Here is a 5,009-nt window from a genome sequence, read left to right on the forward strand (position 1 = left end):
TTAAAACACTGTGGATGTGGCACTGGAGGATGTGGCTTAGTGGTGGTGCTGGAGTGATTGGACTTGATGATCTCCAAGGTCTTTCCCAACCTCAACCATTCCATGATTCCATGCAATCCAGAGGAATTGGGGCTGTTTAGGGGTGACCAAGGCCCTCCACACCCACACCCCCTCCATGCTCAGAGGTGAGAGGGAGCGAAATCTTTCCATCTCTTCCTGGCTGCAAGTGACTCAAATGTGCCACATCTATCCTTGCATCTCCTTAACTAAATGGATTAATTTTTTTTTGTCCTCTTCACAGGCCTAATTAGCAATCTGCAACACAAATTAAATCACTATCAACTAATTCCAACTATCCCTTCAGAGATAGCCTTTAGCTAACTGAATAATCTGGTTAGCATTGAAATGAGACCGTGTCCTACCCTGCAGACACCAGTGGGATCTCACAAAGCTGCTTTGCAGCTCCATTGCTGACAATTGTCCCTCCTAATGAGGGCAGCAGCCACTTGTGCTTGCAGTGTGCACTTTTTCAGGAATTAAACCACATTTGGGAATTTTGTCCTTTGTTTCTGTGTTTTAGGAGGCAGCTGATCCCTCCAGAGAGTGGGAACAGAAAATACAACTTTTCTTCTCCCAGTTAGGGACTGACTCAAGAGCAAAGTTCCTTTCATGGACCCAGAGGTGAGTATCTTGTATGTGCCTCTGTGGGCACAGAAACATCAATGTCTTGGTTTAAACACATGAATAAGCCCTCAGAAACTATTGGGGACATTGGGAAAGCTGGGTAAGCCTGTGATCCTTCAGGCACACAGCCAGGACCTCACAGACTCCTTTGCCCTCTCTTCCACGGGCAGCACCAGCAGCAAAACTTGGGTGTGAAAGCACAGCTCTCACCTCGCGTCATGTCACATAGTTTGGACAGGGGCAGGAAGGTCTGATGAAAGTTCTGGGACAGTTCTGGCAGACCTTACCAGACCTCTAATAGTTGGGAAAGTGGAGAGTTCTGAGTGTCCCACAGAGGGATTTTCATGTCTTTTTGCTTGGGTTGTTTTTTAGCAACTTGGTGTCTTTAAGTGTGAGGTGCAGGGGGATTGTGCTTTTCTTCCTCCTGGTCTCTGCTGTTGGAATGGGAGCTGTTTGGCTGTGGATAATAAATGGATGTAGGTCATAATCCCCAGGGGCTGTGTGTTCCCAATAATAGGAATGATCAAGAGCCCATTTTTGCTGTGCTCATCCTCCCCAGTTCACTTGGCTGCTGCAAAAGGAACACAAAGAGGAGGGGGATGGAGCTGAGGAATGAGTGGCCTTGACTATCCACACTCAAATGAGAATTTACTGGAGCTCACGTTTGGGCAGGGGGATTTGGAATCAGATTCATCAGGTTCTGCAGAGATAAAGCAAAACCTGTCAATGGGATGTTGCTACTTTTTTGACAACACAAGAATCATCAGGGAAGTGTCTTCCTGTAGTTCGAGGAAGACACTTTACAACAGCCAAAATATCAAGTCTCTTCCCTATTTCCACGTAGGGATTTTACAGACTCTGGACTTTGGAAGGAGCTGGTTTCGAGCAGTGTTTTCTCCTGGGCAGAGGAAGTGCAAATCCTTAGCCTGTTATAAATATTCCTGACAAGGAAATGGGCTTTGCTGTGGATGTTGTTACTTCTTGCCTCCTGTAGTTTAGATGACTGTGGATTCCACAGTCATGCCCAGGGGTCAGGTTTCCCTGATGGATTGTGTAAAGCACTGAATTTGGGTTTTCTTTTTGTCCTCCTGGAATTTAGATATGGAAGTACAATTGGGAAAGGTACAGAAAATCCTGGAAGGTTTGTGTCGGAAAATCCTCAGAGGTTTGTGTGGGAACAGTCTGGTGCAGGGCAGAGCTGGTGGGAGCAGAAGGTGGCTGAGCTCAGCAGGAAAACCCCATTCCTTCCCAGTTTCCAGCCAGGTCATGGCTGTGCTGTGCCCTCTGTGGAGCCCCATGAGCTGACTTATCCTCATTTCTTGTAAAGGTTTCTTTCTTTCTTTGCAATTGGGGCTTAAATTGCAAACTGTCCACTTTCAGTTGTGATCTTTGTATCCCTGGCTGCTGTGCCTTGTATGTCCAGAGCTGGGAACACTGGAGAGCAAACCAGCTGCTTGCTCCAGGCAAGGGGATAAAACATGGGATCTGCCTTTTCTGAGCAATAAACCCAGTACCACAGAATCCCAGAATCATTAAGGTTGGAAAAGGTGTCCAAGACGGTGGAGTTTACCCTATGCCCAATGCCAACCTTGCCCCCAGCCCAGAGCACTGAATGCCACAGCCAGGCCTTCCTTGGACACCTCCAGGGATGGGGACTCCAAACCTCCCTGGGCAATCCCTTCTAATGTCTAATCACCCTTTCCAGGAAGAAATTCCTCTTGATGTCCCACCTGACCCTCCCCTGGCACAGCTGGAGGCTGCTTCCTCTCCTCCTGTCCCTATTCCTTGGGAGCAGAGCCCGACCCCCCCCCCCGGCTCCCCCCTCCTGTCAGGGAGTTGCAGAGCCAGAAGGTCCCCTCTGAGCCTCCTTTTCTCCAGGCTGAGCCCCCTCAGCTTGCTCAGCCACTCCTGCTGCTCCAGCCCTTTCCAGCTCCGTGCACAAGTTCCAGCCCATCACTGTCTCTCTTGCTGTGAGGGCCCAGAACTGGACACAGTGGGAACATTTCCAACCTCATTGCTCAGTCTGAGCAGGTATTTCAATGCAGTGACCTGGTCTGGGGCAGGCAGAGAACCTCAATAGCTCCTGGTGGATCCAGGTGGCTTTGAGAGCCTTTTACCTCATGCCCCTTTCCCACCCCTGACTGGGGGAGGGGTAACAGTGGTTGTTCCCTTCGTGGGTTTTCTGGAAATCTCAGGGCAGAGGGCAAGGGAAGGGCCATGTATGGTGTTGTTTTTGCATTCCAAGTTCTTTCTTTTCCACTGAATAAAGGGAAAAAAGAGCTCCTACCAAGTGATTGTATGAGGGCTGGAAACAGAAATAGTGGGAGAACTTAATCTGGGAATAGACAGGAGGCAGAGCCCTCTGCTAATTGACTGCACATATTGTACTGAAAACACTGCACAGGGAATATCCATGGGAAGAGACTTCAGAGGGACACAGAGATAAGATACCAGTGGAGAAGAAGGAAGTGGAACAAGAGGAGACCCTTAACTAAAGGAATTACTGGCACAGGTTAGGAAGCAGCTGTGAGTTCAACAAAAAAAGAACCATCCATTTTCAGTGCAGCCGTAGGAGAAGGGGAATCTGGAAGCTTGGACCAGGCTTTTAAAAATATGATCCAGAATTAGAGGGGAGGAAAATATGGGGAAAATAATAGCTGCCCACGGTTATTTAGTGAAATTCATTTAGTTGTGTAGTGGAAGCTCATGAAAAGCTGGGAATAGCTCTACCCAGGCAGGTGACCAGGCAAGGCAGTGGCAGATGAAATTAAATGTTGACAGACGCAAGTTAATGCACATTGGAAGGCAAAATACAACCTCCTCATACACATTGCTGCTTTTAAATTAACTGTAACCACGGAGGGAGAAGACCCAGAGGTTATTGTGAACAGTTCAATGAAAACATCTGTTAACTCACTAGACACAGGCAGCTCAGCAAACAAACACTGGGCTGCACAAAAAACAGTTTATATTGTCATTTGTGTGGTGGGAATGTGTCAGGACACTGGTGACTGCTCAGCACCTGTTGCTGTGCAAGGGCTTGTGGAAGCAGGAACAGGAACCTCGGAGGGAAATTCATCCTGAGTGGCACCAATGGATATTCTTCCCCCAGCCAGCCTTGAACATGGACAGGGAGAGTCCAGTCCTCCAGCTGAGGGTGTGGGTTTCCTGGGCAATGGGATGTACAAACCTTCCTGTCATCGTATTCACACTCCAAAATGTGCCCACAGCCGAAAGCTCCTGGAGTTTTGTGGGAGGATCCGTGTTTATCAGCTCCAAAGCCCAAGGTCCTGGGTGACCTTGCATTTAATGTGCTTGTGGTCAGGCTTCCCTTGGTGGCTGAGGGAGGTGTTTAATCCCTTGGTGTTTGATCCAGAGGTATTTAACTCCTTGGAGTTTGACCACTTGGTGCTTCTTCCAGAGCTGCCCTGACTGCTCAGACCCCCTTTCCTGCTCCAGGGAAAAGGCTCAGCTGCTTTGGGTCTCCAGGTTCTTTTAGCACCAAGTCTTGGTGGTTTTTGTATGCAGAGGTTACCACACATCTTCCCTCGCTCATTTGTCTACCCAAAGCATAACTGGCCAAGTTTCCCACAACCAGTGTGTACCAGGCAGGCTGAGCAGAGATTAAGTGCTTTGCCAGCCCCTGGTAGTGTGATGGAAGATTTAGGGGGTCAGGACTGGTGTCCTGGGAGAAACCATCCCAGTGGCCTTCTGTGGTGGAGTGACTCCATCAGAGGACAAGGGAGGGGCTACAGACGACATTTATATGGATTACAAAGTCATTTATCGGGAATGCTGTAAAGCCTGGGACACAGTCCACCCCAACATCCTTCCTGAAACTGAGGTGGATTCAGTGAGTGGACTGTCAGATGGATAAGGAAGTGGTTGGATGGTCACATCCAAGAGTTGTAGTCAATGGCTCAGCATCCCAATGGACACCAGTGGCCAGTGGTGCCCTCAGGGTCTGTACTGGGACCAGTGTTATTTAACATCTGCATTAATGACACAGACAGAGGGTCGGGGACACCCTCAGAAGATTTGCAGGTGACCCCGAGCTGAGGCTGCAGTGACACACCTGGAGGACGAGGCCACCCAGAGGGAGCTGGACAGGCTCCAGAATTCCCTTGGGAATCTCCTGAGGTTCAACAAGGCCAAGGGCTGGTGCTGCACCTGGGTCAGGGCATCCCTGGGATCAGTCCAGGCTGGGGATGAGCAGATGGAGCAGCCCTGGGAGAAGGCCCTGTGGGTGCTGGTGGGGCAGAGGCTGGACACGGCCCAGCCCAGAACCCCCCGTGCCCTGGGCTGATCCCCCAGCGTGGGCAGCA

This window comes from Empidonax traillii, unplaced genomic scaffold (assembly GCF_003031625.1).
Source record: "Empidonax traillii isolate 1590-97213 ecotype Southwest subspecies unplaced genomic scaffold, ASM303162v1 scaffold40:size2234952, whole genome shotgun sequence".
Classification (NCBI taxonomy): Eukaryota; Metazoa; Chordata; class Aves; order Passeriformes; family Tyrannidae; genus Empidonax; species Empidonax traillii.